General features: G+C 37.2%; 1 protein-coding gene across 2 annotated transcripts in view; it reads left to right on the forward strand.

Annotated features, from left to right (window-relative positions):
- The window catches only part of dpyda (dihydropyrimidine dehydrogenase a), a 386,498-nt gene that overhangs the window by 254,382 nt on the left and 109,615 nt on the right, over positions 1 to 22,501 (forward strand). The window lies entirely within an intron of this gene.

The raw sequence follows: 22,501 nt of genomic DNA on the forward strand, positions 1-22,501 counted from the left end.
ATGCAGCCGGCCCAACATTATTTAATTTAGGATTCACCAATCAGACGATTCCTAAGCCACTATAAATACCCTAAGTTCCATTTAAAAGCCATTTTTGTTTTGAAGAATCCCCCCTTCCACCCCATACTCCTCCTCCTTCCCTAAAATGGGTGGCAAAGTGGCCCAGTGGTTAGCACTGTTGCCTTAGAGCAAGAACGTCACTAGTTCTAGTCCTTACCAAGCCAGCCAACATTCTGTGTGTAGTTTACACGTTCTCCCTGTGCTCATGTGGGTTTCCCCCAGGTTCCCTCCCACCGCCCAACAACATGCGACTTAAGTTAATTAACTAATCCAGATCGGCCCCATAGACATGCTCCTAGTAAGTAGTTATCTTTTAAGAGCAATCACTATCGGTACATTAGCTACTACATAAGAGGAGTTCTCGAGATCTACCTGAGCTTAAACTCCGTTCTCACCTAGCAAACAGGAGGGAGCCCCAGGCTCGAGGATCTCATAAGCTCAGGGCTCTCTCAGTCACTATTGAACGGCTAAACATTTAAACTGATAAAACAAAAAATAAACCTTAAATTATCCGGCTAATTACAAATATTTATATTAAAAATATTATTTATTTATTTTTTAAATGATTATTTATAGGATTTAAAAACATACTTTTATTTTTAAGGGGCGCAGGGTTTCGTCTTTCTGTTTATTAATCATTCTTACTTTTCAATGAACACAAACTGTCGTAGCTTATTAAAGAAACGAACACCTCACTGCACGTCAGCTGCACCTTCAGCAAACCTCCTAATATGTGCATCATGATGACTTCTATGATCATTTATGAGCGTCAAAAGTTGTGTATCTGCTCTGCAAAATATTTGACTGCATGTCACTGCATATCAAAAGACTAAAACGATATCACTAAAGCAATGGCCACTGTGCTGAGCAAGAGTGCTTCTTTTCCTGTTAAACCTAACAATCGCATCATCAATGACATAATAGTGCTCAGGTTCGGAAGTCAAAATGCAGTGTGAGTGCAGGCCGTGGGGGGAGAGGGAAGGGGAGACATGCAAGCTTCGGCATGGTTAAAGGCTACTGGATCTAGTGAGAGTATGCAAGACTATAATATTTATCTTCGAGCGAAAGTTTTTTTTTGGCTAAAATAAATGCAGGTTTTTTTTAACCATTTTAATCAATGTTCAATATTATTATCACTCTTAAGCGTTTAATTTTTTGATTGTCTTCAAAACAAACCATCATTATACAATGATTTGCCTTATTACCAGGGCCGCAGTGAGACTCATTTTCAGCCCTGGAGTTTCAAGCCAGACCTCAGTTTATGACTGTCTATATTAAAATAAGGTCATTTCCAATTCAGTTTCTAGTGACACTATCACGTCTTTTTCAAGAAAACAGCTCCTTTAGAAATTTAAATGTTTTAAAAGCCCTAACAGTATTATATCTCTTAACAATAAAAATGAAAAAAATAATAATAATACTATTTTTTCAGGTGAGATTTGAACACGGGTCAATAAATACAGTGGAAAAAAAAAGTATTGGACTGTGACCTGCAAGACACGGTATTACTTTCTATTGATGGCTTAATCTTTTTCTCCCCTTTTTAGATTTCTGATCAAGTTATGTCAGATTTATTAATGTACTGAATCATCTGATTGTCATTGAGCAGGTGTATTATTCATTGCGACTGCTGAGAGTGCAAGCAGCTATGGACACCGGCCCTCACGGCCAAAAAACGGACCAAATTTTCCCGGTGCCCCCGATTAGCCAATCCGGGCGTGCTTACTACCCTAACTTGCCTAATTACTCTAGTTTTTATATGTCACTTTAAGCTGAATACTAGCATCTTGAAAAATATCTAGTATAATATTATGTACTATCATCCCGGCAAAATAAAATAAATCAGTTATTAGAAATGAGTTATTAAAACTATGATGTTTAGAAATGTGTTGAAAAAATCTTCTTTCTGTCAAACAGAAATTAAGGAAAAATACAAATAATTCTAACTTGAATTGTAGGTTTGTGCATGAGGTAACACTGATTTTTGCAGACCTTTTACATTTAAACACAGCTATAGTATATAGAACGGTATAGAACAGATATTGAACGGTAATTTGCAAAAAAGCACCAAAAATAACATGTGTTTGTCAGAAAATGCAGTGCATGCAACTCAGGGAACTACATTAACAGTGGTGTTAGCAATCAGATGTGTCATGTCTAAAAATAATGCTATTAGCATTATACACGACCAGCAACATGGTTATGTCATTGTATAAATTGTTTGTGTTATTTTTTTGGTCCGTCTCTAATTGTTGATTATGATGGCAGATGATGTTTGGTACCCTGAGGTATTTAAAATCTGCTGTAACTCAGCAGGGAGAAAAGGCATGCGAGGAAACCGTGAGCATGAGGCCTGCTGGGAAAGATGTAGCACACACAGTTTGGTGCTGTTTTTGTTCTATTTTCCGGATCTGGTAGACGTGTGTTGTGGATCTGACAGAACACACATGCTCTCTTCTAAAACTTATTGAGCTGTCCACATATTCACTATATACTGTAAATATTGCATACACTATACACTGTAAAAATGCTGGGTTCCATACCAATCCTTTATGTTGTCCCAGCACATTGATTCTCTTAATCGTTTTACAAATTACAGTGGATTGAACATAAAGCAATTAAGTTGGTCCAAAAAAAACCTTAAGAATTGTGTTTTTCAACTGATTTTAAACAAGTAGCTGAAACGTAGCAAAATTCATTTTTGAGTGCACATATGAAGAGTTCATAAGCAAAAACCTCTTCTAAAATGTCTTCTAAAGTTTAACTCCAATAGAAACATTTTCTTTTCAGCCTCCTATGTTTATGTTCAGTTATTTCATGTTCAAGGTAAAGAAAAGAACATTTTCTTAGCTATAAAAGTAAAATTACTGAATTTCCCACATGAGGCTGTGACAACTGCTAGTTTTAGAAGAAAATTTCAGATGGCACTTACATACACATCCACACACACACACACACACACACACACACACACACACACACACACACACACACACACACACACACACACACACACAGACACACAAAACAACAACTTACTTGGGTCTCATTTATAATGTGGTGTACTGTAATTATGGAACATAAAACAATTTAGTTGAAAAAAAAATTAAGATATGTAATGTTTCAGCACATTTTAAATTGAACAAACAGAAAACATCATTTGCAGTATACTGGTGTAAAAAAGTGAAAACTACCTAGCTACTTACTTAGGAACTAGATAATAAATAAATACATAAATAAATGCTCCAGTGTCCCCTGTGCAGGAAAATATTTTATTTAATGTAGATTTGGAATAATGAGAGAGTTGTATAACTTTGAACTGGATGAATTTACACTAGATCCAAGATTTTTAATATGTATTTTTGTAACTTTTTAAAAAAATAATAACTAAAAAGTTATTTATTTGAGAAGCAACACTCATAAGAAAATAGTTTAAGAAGCATTTCTAAAGATTTTTGTTGTTTAGTTTAAATTGCTAATATGTATGTATGTATATATATATACACAAAGTTAAAGTCAAAATTATTAGCCCCCTTCGATTTTTTTTCTCTCTCTTTTTTAAAAATATTTCCTAAATGTTGTTTTACAGAGCAAGGAAATTTTCACAGTATGTCTGATAATATTTTTTCTTATAGAGAAAGTCTTATTTGTTTTATTTTTTGACTAGAATAAAAGCTGTTTTTATTTTTTTAAACCATTTTAAGGTCAAAATTATTGGCCCCTTTAAGCTGTATATTTTTTTCGATAGTCTACAGAACAAATCATCATTATACAATAACTTGCCTAATTACCCTAACCTGCCTATTTAACCTAATTAACCTAGTTAAGCCTTTAAATGTCACTTTAAGCTGTATAGAAGTGTCTTGAAAAATATCAAGTCTAATATTATTTACTATCATCATGGCAAAAATCAAGTCAGTTATTAGAAATGAGTTATTAAAACTATTATGTTTATAAATGTGTTGAAAACATCTCTCCTTTAAACAGATTTTTTTTTTTTTTGTAATATATAACTGTGTATATTACAAAGCTTAAATGTTAAAAACAAGCACAAAAAACTAATGAAAGCTAAACTGAAATTGAAAAAGCAATAAAGAGACAAAAAAGTAAAGTGGTGGCTGGTTCAAACCTACACTCTAAGAAATTGAAATTGCTTGGCTATTTCAACTCAAATTTGAATAAAATACACACTTTGAAAAATGCTGGGTTCCACACAATTGATTTTTTCCTCATAAAGGAATTGGGTTAACTTGTTAGTTTTTACAAATGTAAGTGGACAGAACATAAAACAATTAAATTCACCCCCCCAAAAAATTAACATTGTGTTGTTTCAGCTCGTTTCAATTATTTAATTTAAATTATTTCATTTGTACATACAGCAGATGTCATTTTTTGAGGGCCGACTAATTTAAAGTAGGATTAAATGTGGTCCATAAGTTAATAAAAATGTTAGATTTTGTTCATATTTGCACAAATTTGGGTTGAAATAACTTTTTAAACTTTTTTGTAACTTTTAAAATACTGTTAATATATATATATATATATATATATATATATATATATATATATATATATATATATATATATATTTATATATATATATATATATATTTATATATATATATATAGTTTTCTTCACTCGCCACTGTCGCCACTGGCTTGCTTAGTTTGGAATTTGAAGTTGCGCATTTATGGATTTGCTCTTCAGTATTTGGACTTTCAGCAGTGAAAATTAATCTGCACTGAACTAAACTAAACTGAACTTAAATTCTAAAAACTGAACTGACACTGTCACAGTTTACTAAAACATATATGTTAAGCTGCTTTGACACAATCTACATTGTAAAAGCGCTATAGAAATAAAGATGAATTGAATTGAATTTAGTGTACAGCACAAAAACTGCACATGTCCGTGTATAGTTTTGTAAAGTTTGCCTCCATCGATTTTGCAGTGAAGCATATTTAAATTTCGCCTCTTTAATAAGGTACAGATTCATGCGCGATCACACACTTACGTCCTTATGTGTACCGTTCCGAATCACAGCGCATTTCAGCTCTTCTGAACGGCTGATGAGACGCTGTCAGCTCTCTGAAACCTGCATCACTGCCTCTCCACTTTACCGTAACATCGATTCCGTCAAAGCATTTTAATAACACTTTTCCATCACATCACATCCAACTGAAGAATTAGCCAAATTTAATAATCCACAAATAATCCCTTTTGCGGTTCAGAAGCAGTTTTCATTATAAATTCATAACTCCATTATTCAAATCAAATGCAGCATTTGTGTTGTTGGCCCATTGAGATAAGGGTGGGATTTTGTTGTTGTTGTTGTAGTCGTCATTTTTTGGGTTTCACACCAGGGTATGGTGCCTGTTATGAAAAACAAAAACAAAAAAAACAGCGTCTTGTTTATAGTTTTGCTTATGATTACACCCTCAGCAACTGTGAAAGTGGAATAACATCCTGTCAACTGACGCACTTGATAGAAAAAACATTACATCTCCACACCTTAGAGAGAACTTTATTCCATTATTTTCTAAGCTTTGTTTGTATATCAGGACATCATCTCTTTTTTTTTTTACTCTATTTCCTGAAGAAGGTCTGTAATTGTAATATGGCAACATAACCGGCCACTTTATTAGGTACACCTTACTATTACTGGGTTGGACCCCCTTTTGCCTTCACAACTGCCTTAATCCTTCGTGGCATAGATTCAACAAGGTACTGGAAATATTCCTCAGAAATTTTGGTCAATATTGACATGATAGCATCACACAGTTGCTGCAGATTTGTCAGCTGCACATTCATGATGCAAATCTTCCATTCCACCACATCCCAAAGGTGCTCTATTATATTGAGACCTGGTGACTGTGGAGGCCATCTGAGAACAGTGAACTTATTGTAATGTTCAAGAAACCAGTCTGAGATGATTTGTGCTTTATAACATGGCGCGTTACTCTGCTGAAAGTAGCCATCAGAAGATGGGTACACTGTGGTCATAAAGGGATGGACATGGTCAGCAACAATAGTCCGGTAGTCTGTGGCATTGACACAATGATTAATTGGTACTACAATTGGTGTGTGTGTGTGTGTGTGTGTGTGTGTGTGTGTGTGTGTGTGTGTGTGTGTGTGTCTGTGTCTGTGTCTATTTATACAGTTGAAACCAGAATTTTACATACACTGTAAAAAAAAAAAAAAAAAAAGGCACATAACCATTTTTAAAACAAGTCAGATGTTAATGTGACAATTTTTTTCCCTTTTAGGTAAGTTAAGATTATCAAATTTGTTTCTGTTATGCTTAATAGCAGAATAACAAGAGAGATATTTCTTGAAAAATTGTTATAACTTTTCTTGAAAGTCAAGTTTACATACAATAAGATTATTATGCCTCTGAAAAAACTCAGATGATGGTGTCAAGATTTTAGAAGTTTCTTATTGGCTAATTGACAACATTTGAGTCAATTGGAGGCACGACTGTGGAATAGTATTTAAGGAAAACACACTGCTTCCTTTTGTGACAACATGGGAAAATCAACAAGCCAGAATCAACAAAAATAGCCAGAATACAATTTGCTTAATTACACTGGGAAAAAGACTTAATTTTTGGAGACATGTCCTGTGGTCTGATGGAACTAAATTTGAACTGTTTGGCCATAATGACCAGTGTTACATTTGGAGGACGAAAGGGAAAGCTTACAAGACTAGGAACACGATTACAACTGTGAAGTATGGGGGCTGCAGCATCATGTTGTGGGGCTGTTTTGCTGCAGGAGGGACTGGTCCACTTCACAGCATAGATGGCATCAAGAAGAGAAAACATTATGTAGAAATACTGAAGCAACATCTGAAGACATCAACCAGGAAATTAAATCTTGGCCATAAAGGGGTCTTCTAAACAGACCATGACTCTAATCATACTGACAAATTAGTTAAAATGTTCTTTAAGGACAACAAAGTGAATGTTTTGGAGTGGCCATCACAAAGCCCTGAACTCAATCCTACAGAAAATTTGTGGGCACAGTTGAACAAGCTTGTGCGAGCAAGACAGCCAACAAATCTGTCTCTGTTACACCAATTCTGTCTGGAGGAATGGATATATAAAGGATATAAATATGTAAAGACTACCTGACAAAAGTGTTGTCGCTGATCCCAGTTGAAACAGCAACAAATAATTACTTGATTTAAAGTTAAATCATTTGGAAAAGTGGCAGACGTTCGATTTTTTGATGAATCATCTGTTGAACTGCATCCCAATCATCACAAATACTGCCGAGGACCTAATGGAACCCGCATGGACCCAACATTATAATAGAAATCAGTCAAGTTTGTTGAAGGAAAAATCATGGTTTGGGGTAACATTCAAATAATTTGAAGATAACAAATAAAATTAGCACCCCAGAACCACTTTAAACCCTAACTGAATCTTCCATGACACACATCATAGTTGCAAATTTTTCCTTGAACATACTCACACTGTGTTTTTTTCCCTTTGTGTGAGTTTCACCAGCTTGAAATGTCCTCTTCAGAGTCACAATCTTGCTGTGAAGGTCTGCCACATGAATTAAACCGAGAGGTGATGAACGTGACCCCGCGTATTTACAGTTACTCTTCCCTCGTATCAGGCCTGAATAAATGCACGCCTCTTCATTCTGTTCACCTGACTGTGTGCTAAACCGCAGGAAATAAACCAGCTTTTCCATCCAAACAAAGACAGAGAAATTTCCCTCAGACGGGGCTGTAAATTCACAGTCATATCCATTCGGCTTGCTGTAGATTTTCCCCCTGTAAGACAAAGAGCTAATCAAAGCCCGAGGGCAGGTATCTGCCAAGAGAACTAAAGAGACGCAATATCATTTAATCACTCTGTTTGGCACCTCGTCTACTCTCCTTGCCTGTGGAAAAAGTAGATGGAAAATAACATTAATTCGGCATTGTTTCGCCTGCATGAAAAGAGATACGATTTGATTTTAATGGGATGTTAATATTGTCTCTCGATTGCTCTCATTTCAGTTGGTTTTGCAGCGAAACGCTCCCTATTTCCTCAGAGCTGAATAACATTTAACTCGCAGCAGATTAGAGATGTTTTTGTTTACATATGTTAAACATTAATGCTTGTAATTCCAGTTTACTGTTGATTAATGCTTTAAACATTAGGAGGAGAATTCACTAAGCAGCGTTTCTGGAAAAAAAAATGTTTTATTCATGAAATAGTTTAACATACTAAATGTTCTCGAATATCGTCGTGAGCATTAAATGAAGTCATTTGCTGTGTTTGAAATACTGCAGCATACTGTATACTGTGTGCTAGATTTGGTTTTAAATATACTTTTGAAGTTTTTTCTATAGAATTAATGGATGTATGAACAAATTCATATATAATATGAATAAAGGGTTCATTCATAGCCACAATATCATCGTTTATTTATTTATTTATTTATTTCTTGTTGTTGTTAATCTTGTTGTTATTCATGTCTCCTTTTTCATCTCATGTTTTAGGGTTTTTTTTTTTACATTATAATCTTAAAACATGATGTATATCACATCAGATTAAAAACACATTATGATAAAAATTTTAAATGTGCCAGCAGAAGTCATCAGACAACATTTTTCCAATCTTCCATTGTCCAATTTAGGTGAGCCTGTGCAAATTGTAGCCTCCGTTTCCAATTCTTAGCTGACAGGAGTGGCACCCGGTGTGGTCTTCTGCTGCTGTAGCCCATCTGCTTCAAAGGTAGATGTGTTGTGCCTTCAGAGATTGTAAGCTGTAAAAATATTATATGCTATTCCTTCTATGCTAATGAAGAACTACTGAGACATTCCAAGCCTGGGACTGGTCCTCCTGGCATGGCAGAGTTCATCACAGCTCCAATAGACATCTCTGCCATTGGCTTACAGTAACCGTGTGCTTTTTCCTATACACAATTAATCTGCTTGTGATCTTCCTTCATATAACTTTGTCATGTTTGGTGTCATTTGACAGTAGACTTTAACGTTGTAGTGATGAAATCAACAGAGACATTGATTGATTGTATTTCAATGCAATATATTACTTATTGTAATATTGTTTACTATTGAGTCATTAAGAGAGTATGTTAATGTACTTCTCCTCCGCTTTACCTCCTCAACTTTGCTTTTATGTCCAGCTGGTTTTGGGGCTGTTTTTCACTCATGTTTGAAAATGCTTAGCTAACAGTATAATAAGGAAAGGTAACTGTTGATCTGGAAGAATGGCTTTAACTCTGTCTCCCGCTCACCGGTGTGTAGCCTCATATGTTAACAAAGGCAGTTTCACTGTCTCTGTTGCTCAGCAGTGCATATGTTACATCTAAGTTTCTTTATACGGTATGTTAGTTTGTTTCATTATACTGTCTGTGCTCTTCTGTATACCTACTAGTTGATTGGTTATTTGAGTTACTGTTGCCTTTTTATCAGCTCGAACCAATCTGGCCATTCTCCTCTGACCCCTGGCATCAACAAGGCATTTGCGCCCACAGAACTGCCACCCACTAGGTATTGTCTCTTTTTCGGACCATTCTCTGTAAACCCTTGAGATGGTTGTGTGTGAAAATTGCAGTAGATCAGCAGTTTCTGAAATACTCAGACTGGCCCGTCTGGCACCAACAATCATGCCATGTTTAAAGTCTCTTAGATCATCTTTCTTCCCCATTCTGATGCTTGGTTTGAACTGCAGTAGATCGTCCTGACCATGTCTAAATGCATTGAGTTGCTGTGATATGTATGGCTGATGAGAAATTTGCGTTAATAAGCAGTGACAGGTGTACCTAATAAAGTGGACGACGAGTGTGTGTGTATAAACTATATATATATATATATATATATATATATATATATATATATATATATATATATATATATATATATATATATATATATATATATATATCGACTACATATGTATAAACTATATATATATATATATATATATATATATATATATATATATATATATATATATATATATATATATATATATATATATTTCTCTCTCTCTCTCTCTCTCTCTCTCTCTCTCTCTCTATATATATATATATATATATATATATATATATATATATATATATATATATATATATATATATATATATATATATATATATATATATATATATATATATATTGTTAGTAGTAGTAGCAGTAGTTGTGACAGTATAATTATTATAATTATTATTATTATTATTTTTTTTATTAGTAGTAGTATTATTATTAAAACACATGCACTTAAAATAATATTATAATGCATGTGTTTTGTTTAATCATAATTGCTTTATTCATATTTAGGCAGTAATTAAAAATCGGTGTACAGAATTAATTCTCAGAGCTTTGTGATCACAGGAAACGATGTGTGAGTAAAAGACCTCGGGGGTCACAGAGTTCTCACTCAGCTTTGACTCAGCATCCTTCGGGATCTCATCTTTTTTTCACCTTCTGCCTGCAACACAGTTCCCCAGCTTCACAAATTAAAACCGGCTCTCATTCCCAGAGCTATTTTGAGCCTACCAAACGGGGCCGAATGACACCCGACTTCCATCATGCCTCCTGCGAGACCCCGCAGCCCTTAACGAGAGTACCCACCTTCCGTGACCTTGTGCTGCAAAATTAAAATTTCAGGTGTAAAGCGGCTATTATTCCTGCATTCCTTTCCTCTGCCCCTTTGCCCCCTCTCCTCCTAGCCTGAGGGGCTTCAGACCGCTTTCCATCTCTCTTTCTCTCCTCCAAGCTGCAAAGGCGCTCCCGTTCCCTGCTTAACCTGCCCTGCAGTGACGGCACAGAAAATATATAAAGAATCCAGCATTCCGCCTACTTTAATTTCATACAAGGCCTCCCCCCCATACCCTTAGCCACGCGGCCACCTGCCAAATCAGTGCTGCCAGAGTCACCGTGCAATTCACTCAGCCCTTATTGCAGCTCACAAGTCGATTTTCATCTCTGAATGCTCTTCAGTGCTTCTGAAAGCTCTTCTCGCCCCCTCCGTCTGCGAGGCATGCCGCCTTTTTAAAACACTCACGACTACTGCGGTTGGTCCGCTGCGCTTGCAGGCTTGTGGAAAGCACCTCTACTAGAGCTTGACATCTACCTTTTTTGCAAGGAGCATGTGTGCTACTAAGTGAAATTCATTAGTAAAGCAATAGAAGGATACATTGCAGAACTGGCTTTAGTCTTCATGGCGTGGATTCAACAAGGTGCTGGAAACATTCCTAAGAAATTTTGGATGACATTGTAGGGATAGTTTACACAAAAACGGAAAATTCAATCACTCTCAAGTGGTTCCAAACTTGTGTGGCAAGAACGACAGTGAACAAGAAGGAAGATATTTTGAAGGGTCGAGGAAAACTAGTCACTGGCTATGTTTATATTGACCTATTTTTATGTGGATTTTGGATGTGCGCATATAAATGCTTAATGGAAATGCCAGTATGGGTGTAAATATTGAAAATGAGCATAAATAAACGTATGTGCGCGACTAAGTAGGATGAGCTTTTTATCTGATAAGAGAAAATGCACATACATGACAATGGAAAGACATTTACTGAATTAGTTCCAGTATGTGCATCAAAAATATCATGTTATCTAATTTTAACAGATGAAATAATAACAACAATGGGCATGATGGTGGTTTGGCATCTCCAGGTTGGAGGAAAGTCCTTACCCCAGGTGGAGGAGTTCAAGTATCTTGGGGTTTTGTTCACAAACGAGGGAAACATGGAATGTGAGATTAACAGGCGGATTGGTGCAGCGGTAGTAGTAATGCAGTTGATGTTCCGGTCAGTTGTGGGAAAGAAGGAGCTAAGTCGAAAGGCAAAGCTCTCGATTTACCAGTCAATCTACTTTCCTACTGATCAGGAAGGACAAGGACAAGATCTTGAATACAAGTGGCTGAAATGAATTTCCTTCATAGGATGGCAGAGTGCACCCTTATAGACGGTGAGGAGCTCTGTCACCTGGGAGGAGCTCGGAGTAGAGCCTCCTCCACATCGAGAGAAGTCAGCTGAGGTAGCTCGTGTATCTGTTTCGGATGCCTCCAGAACACTGACCTAGTGAGGTTGTCCAGGCATGTCTCACCGGAAGGATGCCTCGGGGAAGAGCAAGGACACGCTGGAGGGACGTCTCTCGGCTGGCCTGGGAACGCCTGACTGCTGCCACCGTGACCTGGCCCGGATAAGTGGATAAAAATGACATGACATGACAGTGGACCTATCACATTGGACAACATCTGCAATGTTGTTTTGGTCATTCAGAAATCCCTTAGCTAAAGTCTGTCATCAAAGTTGTTTCGTATTATTGCCTCTTGAGATTTGCAGTCCAAATCTGGGACAAGCAGAGGTTGAGAAAATCATGACGGTTTTTAATTTGGAGGAGCAATTTTATATTACAGCATCATTAAGTTGCCTTAAATTTGAAATCTAACAATGAACTGAAAGGACATCATTTCGAGCAAAATCTGTCTGAAATGGTTTATTTTGATTTTTGAGTGTTTTAGCAATTAATTACCATTGCTTTGTTGTGTTTACATAGTCAGTGGGTGTGTCCTGGAACTCTGTCTTCTTCCCTCCAAATCATTTCTCAATCCACAAAGTCCGCAATTGTAGGATTGCTCATGGACAGATTTTAATGACTTGAAGGGTGTCACAGACCAACACATTCTTTCACATCTTTTCTATGAGTGTGTACACACCAGCGGTGACATTCAGTGTCTGTCCACAGCAAATAGTAAACAATGTAAAGATTTGTTGCATTACAGTGGCAGAGTTCTCATCATGTGCAAAGGCTGTTTGCCAGATGTTTACAAAACCGCTCTTCTTTCTCAGCCACCATATATGTGTTTAGGGTTTTATGCGAGCAGCGTATACTTCGTTTTGCCATCAAAGAACTTCATTTAATGTATACCAGGGCCTTAACGAGAAAAATTTCCAATTTAACCACATCTCAAAAGTGATCATATAGATTGAGATCAGGTAAATGCAGACTATTTGACTGTAGTGACTGAAATGTCAAATTATAGAAACTAGTTTGAGATGATTTGAGCTTTGTGACATACCGCCTTACCCTGCTGGAAGTCAAGATTGGTATAGATCATTTTGAGGAATGCAAACAAAAGCAATGGTCCCAATGTATCTCCTGTTTTGCATTTTTTATTTCTATAGCTTCATAGAATACAAAAAGAGACACGTGTTGATAACTAATGCTATGAAAGTTGTTTTAACATTAAGTTATGGTTAAATTGCCTCTTGTTACAGTTATGAAATAGTTTGATAACAAGCAGGAATGTTCCTAGGCCAATGGCATGACCACATTGAAATGATCTTTACTGTTAGAATAAAGCTGTAGACAATGTCAGCAGCAACACATTGGTAGGCTGTGCTATTTAAATGATGCTTGATTTGTACTGAGGGAGCCAAACTAGTGAGCCAAGAAAATATCCCCCAGGATGAATTGATGCGTTCATGCCATTTAAACCAAATTCCAAACCTACAGTCCAAATGTCACTACAGGAATTGGGGCAACCCAATGCCAATCTTATGTTGTTCAATTTTGGCAAGCCTGTGCAAAACTATAGCCACATTGTCTTATTCTGTTCTAACACAAGTCGCACCTGTTGTGGTCTTCCACTGTTGAAATCATCCAATCAATTCCCAGTGGACCACATCAAGTCTCACCCTTCTGTTTGTCTTGAGATGTCTGAGATATTTTCAGACAAAGAGAAGACTATCACAACTTCTATTTCATATTGAAGTAATCCAGACAAATTTTATTTGCACACATGCTCCAAAATACACTCTAGAGTTAGTCCGTGTCTGTTTTTAGTCTTACATATACGAGGGGAATGCTCCCACTTTCTCTATGTGAAGCGTGTAGCAACGGGTCACAGACTCTGTGCCGAAAGCAGTCCAGCTACACAGGTGCGCTCTCTCTCCATCAAAGCGTGTAATACTGTGTACAGCAAACTGCTTAGAGGGAAAAAGCGTCCCTGCTCCAGACTCCCTGGCCCACAGACAGCGGCTCTCACCCCCATCTGGCCTGTAATAAGCTGTCACGAGAAGCCCTCGGAGGGAGCAGCGGTCTCTGGTGCGAGTGCAGAGTTCTTACAGGCAGCATCTGTTTGGTGGCTGGTGTCTGGCTGCGGGCCACGACCCCTGTGCCTCGTACTGAGGCAGGCATAATGCAATTTCCCATGACCCTTTGGGAGGAAGGCCTGTCCTGCTTCCTGTAAGTCTGTTGTTGTTGTTTCCTTCAAATGCTACCAACGTTCAGCTGGTAGAAAACCGTTCCCTCAGGACACAGGGCTCAGTTACGGCTCAACCAGCCACATGCCAGTCACTCACTCTTCAATACTAAGAGGCAGGTCTAGATTTATGTTACATAAAATATATATTAGTGTGAGTATTTGTAAGAATACAGACAGTCTTGAAGTTGTAATATCACTTTGAATGAAATACAGTTGAAAGGATCAGGGCCATTGTTTTATTTTGTAATTATATTTGTAATTAGCAAGCATGTGTCAATAAAACATGACAGAAAAGACAGTTATAATTAAGTTTTTATTACTGGGAAATGTTTGTATTGGTGGAAATGTTGACATTTGGTGGTTTTGTATGATTTGGGGTGGACAAAAATGAAAAACATTACAACTGAAGGCAGATATATAGAGCTTAAGATATACATCAGTGAGCCAAAACATTATGACCATATTCCCAATATGACTTTGGTGTTAGATGTCAGACAAAAAAGTGCCAACTCACCAAATAATTCACTTTGCCAGATCCCTAAAGTTGTCCTTTAGGATTTGGCATCAAGATATTAGCAGATACTTCAAGTTCTGTCAGTTGAGAGGTGAAGCTGCAGTGGTCCAGCACATCCTACAGATGCTCAGTTTAACTTACTTCTGGAGAATTTGAAGGCCTGGTCAACACATCAATGGCACAGCATATTACCCTGTTGAAAGAAGCTATTTTAACCAACGAACACAAGTCATGATGGGGTGTACTTGGTCTCCAGCAATTTTAGGTTGGTTGCATGTATTAACATTATTTCAACATGAATTGCTGGACCCGGGGTTTTCTAGAAGAGCACTGGCCAGAACCCTACACTCCCTGTGAAAGGTGAAGCTGTTTTAAACAGGATTAAGATCTATAGAATCTGGTGGTCATGTAGGGAAACACCTTAAACACTGCATTATGTTCTTCTAAACTGAGCAATGTGTGGTACTTGGGAGGGTACATTAACCTGCTCAAACACACCACTTTCATCGGGTAACACTATAGTCATGAAAGGGTGCAGAGTGCCAGGTCTGCAACTACCACCAGGGTTAGGCCTTCCAAATAGACCAAATGGGCTTCTCATGTTGTCCCCTGATAATATTGGACATCTTCCGAACACAAATTAAGATAGTTTAGATGAAATCCAAGAGCTCTCTGGCCCTATTTGCCCTTCTCTTCTCTTCTAAGACTGGTCAGGGTGTGTCATATTACCAACAGCCATACCATTCTAATCTGATGCAGAAGACATGGTTCTTGGTGCAGCGACATGGTGGCGCAGTAGGTAGTGCTGTCGCCTCACAGCAAGAAGTTCACTGGTTTGAGCCTCGGCTGGGTCAGTTGGCGCTTCTTTGTGGAGTTTGCATGTTTTCTTCGCGTTCGTGTTGTTTTCCTCTGGGTGCTCTGGTTTCCCATACAGTTCAAAGACGTGGTATAGGCGAATTGGGTAGGCTAAATTGTCCATAGTGTATGAGTGTGAATGAGTGTGTATGAATGTTTCCCAGAGATGGGTTGCAGCTGGAGGGGCATCCACTGTGTAAAACGTGTTGGGTCAATTGGCAGTTTATTCCGTTGTGGCGACCCCAGAATAATAAAGGGACTAAGCTGAAAAGAAAATGAATGAATGAATGTTCCTGATGCTTCATACTGTATGACTGAAATCTAGCCACATGATATGGTTTAACAATGTTTTTGATTCCATTTCTGTACTTTAAATGTAACCCTTGCTGTCTGTGGAGGACCAGAAAGCTCTCAGAGCATCTCATCTATAAAATCTTAATTGTGTTCTGAAGAGGAATAAAGGTCTCAGGTAATTGAAACAACATAAGGGCGAGAAATTAATACCAAAATACAAAATTATATTACTAACTCTCAAAGGAACGTACCAGATTTGCAACGTAAAGGTGTTTACCAAGTTTGCAAAATCTTTAGGCATATGTAGGTAACTAGTGTCAAGAAATTGTTCTCATGAATGGCTCAACACAGGGTTTCCATAAGAAGACTTCCCTCCCCTGGCTTAGCAATGGCCTACAACAGGGTTGCTCGACCCTGTTCCTGGAGATCTACCTTCCTGCAAAGTTCATATCCAACCCTGATCAAAAACACCTGAACCAATTAAATAGGACCTGAACACCTAAATAGGACTTCTGCAGGACAACAGCGCACACAAGTCTCATATGAAATGTCAACCTTCCTTTAGTACTCAAAGATCTAATTCTAACATTTGCATATCCATTGTCGGTGCATTCACCGATGGACAATTTTCATCATAAGAGCTCTGATTCATTTAGATTTTTTTTGTTCGATTTGTGTCGTGGTAGACCTTCTGTTGGCTCAAACCAAGAGGAATAGACTACATTGTCCTCGTGCATCAAGACCTTGATCCTCAGATGCCCAACAACTTGTTGCTGGTTAGTAGTTAGTCCTTGCTTGAAGGTAATTTCTCACAACTCCTGACCTAGGAAAAACTCACAAGTCTTGCTGTTTTAGTAACACTTTGACCCAGTTACCATGCTAACAATTTGACCCTTGTCAAAGTTGTTCAAATCTTCCTACCCATTTCTCTTGCATCTAATATGGCGAGGGAAGGAACTTATTGTTTGTTAGTATTAATTTACTCACTTTTATATGTGGCCCTATTAGTAGATCATTCTCTTTACATGTGATTGGTTGTAATGTTTTAGGTCATCACTGCATACCAGAGGTGTCAAATGCTGCTCCTGGAGGGCCTTTGTCTAGCAGAGATTAGCTTTAACAGGCTCCAACTCAATACCTTGAAGTTTTTGAAGAGTCGTAAGGCCTTGGTTGGTGTTTATTTAGGGTTTAACACTACGGGTGTACACATTACCTCATGTATTTATACATACACGCAAACTTAATATTGATTTTATTTTTTTTTTTAAATGCACACAGATACAATATGTTTTCTATTTCTGTCTCTATGTGTTTTTCTCTTCTTTTTTTTGTAGTATTGTCTTGCCACTTTTGTTCTTACGACTTTTTTTGCCTGGAGTTCAGGATTCTCTATATCAACCAATGAATCTCTCCAGCAGCCCGCCAGCACTATCAAACATCTCTCGGGAGCCCAGATATTACCTCTCCCGCTCTGGCAGACGGCTCGGAGTGGACAGGTTGAACCTAACACTCCAGCCTTGTTTATACCCTGTTTAAGTCTTGAATAAATCAGGGCAAATTGCTGTGGATGGTGCTCACTGCTGGGTCGAGTGCATAAATCCAATATTTTCACGAAGACGAAAAAAAAAAGCGCGGGAATGAGTTTATCGTCTTAAATGGCGTAACCTTTCGTGCTCCTTCTCTTTCAGTGTCTTTTAAATGCGTTTTGAATACTTTTAGGTGCAAATATAACCCGACTTCATGTGTATCTCAGGTAAAATACACACCCAAGGACGCAGCGGATCCCACAGCGCTCTTCGGTTTTTGTGCTGCGCTGAATCACTCAGCATGCTTTAGAAATGGAAGGGAAATAGTCGGGAGGAGATGTGTTTTTCTTTGGGCTTCTGTATTCTTACAAATCAATTCCGGCTAATGGTTTTAAAAATCAAATGCTAACCTTTTCCTGTGCAGGGAGTGACCTTAGAACTGCGCTTTGCACATACAGCTTGTACATCACACTTCTTTATAAAGACGGGCAGAGCCATTGCTCAAGGGAATATATGCCAACAGTTATTGGATATGTCAAAACAGAGACCTATTTCCTGTGAAAGAAAAGAGAGACCGGGAAGGACTGAGAGCCGAACCGAGGCTGTACTGAATGAAAGCTTCATGGTGGGTTTACAGTCTTTTAAAGCATCCCGACTGATCTGACATCAGACTTCCCTGCTTGAATTAAGCCATGTCTGTCTTACTTCATAGGGATATAAAGGGTTTAATGCGGTTGTGTTTCTTTATTTCAGGCCTGGAGGAAAGGGACTGTCTGCAATGGCTAAAATGTAACTTGAAAATGTGCGGGCAAAAAATAAGAGATTGAAAAAGAATAAAAACAGTTGTAAACATATTAGGTAATAAATATAGTTGATGCTGTTTAATGTGATTTAATAAAAAAAGATTACACCTAGTCTTTATTTTACCAGGAAAAAAGCACATTAAGATTAAAAATCTCTTTTACAAGAGTGTCCTGATCAAAAATAACATTACATCATTCATCAAAACACAAATGAAATGACAAGACTAGTCAGACGAAATAGGCCAAAGTTTTGAAATTTAATTAAATGATAATGCATTTATTTGTTAAGGCAGTACATTAAATTGAATACATGTGACAATAAAAACACTGAAAAACTTATAAAAGATAACAAAAGTTTTTAAATGCAGTACTTATGACTGTAAGAACATTAAGCAGAACAATAGATTTTTACCAATGATACATACAAATGTTACAAATATAACATACAAAATATAATGACATATCTACTTAATATAAAATCAAATCACTTTTATTGTCTCATTATCAGCAGCATGTGCTATGATGAGTATAAAGCTTAAGTATTATGATGATATATGATAATTTACACTACTGGTCAAAAGTTTGGGGTTGTGAAATGTTTTTGCACTGTAATATATATATATATATATATATGTGTGTGTGTGTGTGTGTGTGTGTGTGTGTGTGTGTGTGTGTGTGTGTGTGTGTGTGTGTGTGTGTGTGTGTGTGTGTGCGCGTGCGTGCGTGCGTGCGTGCGTGCGTGCGTGCGTGCGTGCGTGCGTGTATATACTGTACATATATACATACACACACACACACACACACACACACACACACACACACACACACACACACACACACACACACAGTTGAAGTCGAAATTATTAGCCCCCCTTTGAATTTGGTTTTCTTTGTTAAATATTTCCCAACTGATGTTTAACAGGACAAGGAAATTCTTATTTTAGGAGAAAGTCATATTTGTTTTATTTTGGCTTGAATAAAATCAGTTTTTAATTTTTTAAACACCATTTTAAGGACAAAATTATTAGCCCCTTTAAGCATTTTTTTTTTCTGACTGTCTACAGAACAAACCATCGTTATACAATGACTTGCCTAATTACCCTAACCTGCCTTAACCTAATTAACCTAGTTAAGCTGTATATAAGTGACTTCAACTGTATATATATGGCTGCAGTGGGCAGACTTTTACATTGTAATTTATATTGTAATGTGTCTGTGTGTGTGTGTGTATATATATATATATATATATATATATATATAAAATGTAAATATAGCTGAAGTCAGAAATATTTGTTTACATTATAAATGATGTTTAACCGAGCAAGGAAATTTTTACAGTAAGCCTGATAAAATTTTTTCTTCTAGTGAAAGTCTTATTTGTTTTATTTCCGCTACAATAAAAGTAGTTTTTACTAATAATTCTGGCTTCAACTGTATATATATATATATATATATATATATATATATATATATATATATATATATATATATATATATATATATATACATATATACTCTCTCTCTCTCTCTCTCTCTCTCTCTCTCTCTCTCTCTCTCTCTCTCTCTCTCTCTCTCTCTCTCTCTCTCTCTCTCTCTCTCTCTCTCTCTCTCTCTCTCTCTCTCTCTCTCTCTCTCTCTCTCTCTCTCTCTCTCTCTCTCTCTCTCAGTGTCTCTCCCACTAAACAGCGCAGACTGACAGACCAGGGCAGCTTAATAAAGCATGAATCCTCTTGGAACAGCAGTTCACACTGTTATGATCCCTCTCTCACTCACACCGCTGACTACAGGCTCCCTTCTCCATCTATCACTCGCTCATTCACACACACACACACACACACACACACACACACACACACACACACACACACACACACACACACACACACACACACACACACAGTCTCAAGACAAATACTTAAAGCAAGATGCTGCAGGGAAAAAGAAGAAGTGAATTAACTAATAGTTTACACATTAGTTGATTGATAACATTTAAAAATTCAAATATTTTTGTATTACAGTTTATAAAATGTAATGTTTAATTATGCAAAGAAGGCATTCATTAATTAAATGTGCAAACGCTGAATGAAGTCAAGTTCAAAATTCAAGTTGTATGACATCATATAGACAGGTTTTGCAGAGGTGTTTTTTAAGAGCCGATTGGAATGTTATCACCAGGGCTTGACATTAACTTTTTTGGTCCTCAGCCACTGTGGCTAGTAGATTTCTAAGGTTACTAGCCATTTGCCATTTTCACTAGCCACAATTTTGTTGTTGGGGAAATATAATTTATATGCATAAATTTGATTGACATGCTAAAATGACTTGATTTAGACTTTGTGTTATATGCACATGCCTCCTCATTCATTTCACTTTTGTTTGTGTGTATGACCTTGCTTAATGTGCATGAGCAAATACGTTGTAGTTTCATAGTGTCGCATTGCAATTTGTTTTTATTTCACATGACTTTTCAGGTCTCAACTCTAAGGATTTACCACATGTACAGGTATCTCTGACCACATGCACCGACAATAAATAAATAATTATTTCTTAGCCACACATTTTAAATAATATTTCGAAAAAGCTAAATGTAGTCGTATACATGCTCTTTTTATTTAACAAAAAAAAAACATTGACATTTAAAAACAATTACTTCCATGTATCAAATATGCACAGTAGTCTGTCCTGACTAAAAGTCTCTCAGATCACCAGTTAAAAACACATAAATGAAAGGATGATGTTAACCCTCTGGGGTCAAAGACTGCGTATACTGTATGCGTTTTCATCAAAAAAAGTCAAACTGCTGAAACTAACTTAAATTACACTTTCAGTTTTGATCGTACAGATAAGATCAATACATCAATCGAATCTGTTAGGTGTCTAGTTTTTATTGTGTACACTCACAACAACAACAAATGTGTGTGCAGAGCAAAAGCAACTGCTGCCGCAAAGAAAAAAATATCTGGAGCTCTTGAAAGTAGCAAGACTGTGGATGCACGAGCATCACTTTTTGTCCAGTCTATTTAGGGAATTGATCGCAACTGCTGCATTTTCAGGCCCGGTTGCCTTGCGCCAGGAAACGGAAGGGCGCACGCTTTTTAAACCGAATGAGATATCCTCTCATTCGGTAATCACATCACCTGCTTTCTTTTGCTCGCGCGAACCGTTTTTTGTCAGTCGTGCAGCATCTCCATTCTAAGATCACAATTGCACAAATATTGGGTCATCTTTATTGTTGAACACTGCTTTCAAGAAAGCTACAAAATAAAAATTATTTTCAACCAGCCAAAATAGCTAGTGGGAGTGTCTGTCTAAGCTGCCACAGCAGAAATCTACCTTGCATTTGGCGGGTTGGCAGGTGTTAATGTCAAGCCCTGGTTATCACTCAGATGGGCATTATCAGTGGTTAGCTGATAGATACGGGCCAGCAGGGGCCTTCTGCGCCTACTGGAAGGCTCAGAGGGCTGTTATCATCCATTTACATAGTCAATCGGCTATAGATCACACACGGCTGCAGTCGGAAGTTAACGAGAATTACTTATATTATTTATTAATTTTCCCATTAATTGTATTTTATTAACGTCTACCCCTATACCCAAACCTTCTTCTTCTTTTGCCTTAGTCCCATATGGTTGCGGGGTCGGCTCTTTGGAACAAAAGATATAGATAAGATATAGATAAGATTGTCCATATAATGACTTTTTTTTTTTTCACACATTCCGGCCGGCCTGTCGTCTGGGCAGGCCCTATGTCACCCTCATACACTCATACACTACAGACAATTTAGATTGCAGCATGTCTTTGGACATGCAAACTCCTCACAGAAATGCCAACTGAGCCAAGGTCGAACCAGCGGCCAAGCGACCTTCTTGCTGCGAGGCAACAGCACTACCTACTGCGCCACTGCTTCACCCCCTCTATACTCCAACCGTAAACCCAACCATCACAGTAATGTAAAAACAGATCTGGATCTGGAGTCTTCTTTATTAGTATAGCTGATTAACCACAAGAAATATTTATATTGTTTATTAAATTTCCCAATAATTGTATTTTATTAACGTCTATCCTTACCTTAACCCTAAACTCAACCATCACAGTATTATAAAAACAGATCTGGATTTGGAGTCTTCTTTATTAGTATAGCTGATTAACCACAAGAAATATTTATATTGTTTATTAAATTTCCCAATAATTGTATTTTAT

This window comes from Danio rerio, chromosome 24 (assembly GCF_052040795.2).
Source record: "Danio rerio strain M-AB ecotype USA chromosome 24, GRCz13ab, whole genome shotgun sequence".
In the NCBI taxonomy this organism is placed as follows: domain Eukaryota; kingdom Metazoa; phylum Chordata; class Actinopteri; order Cypriniformes; family Danionidae; genus Danio; species Danio rerio.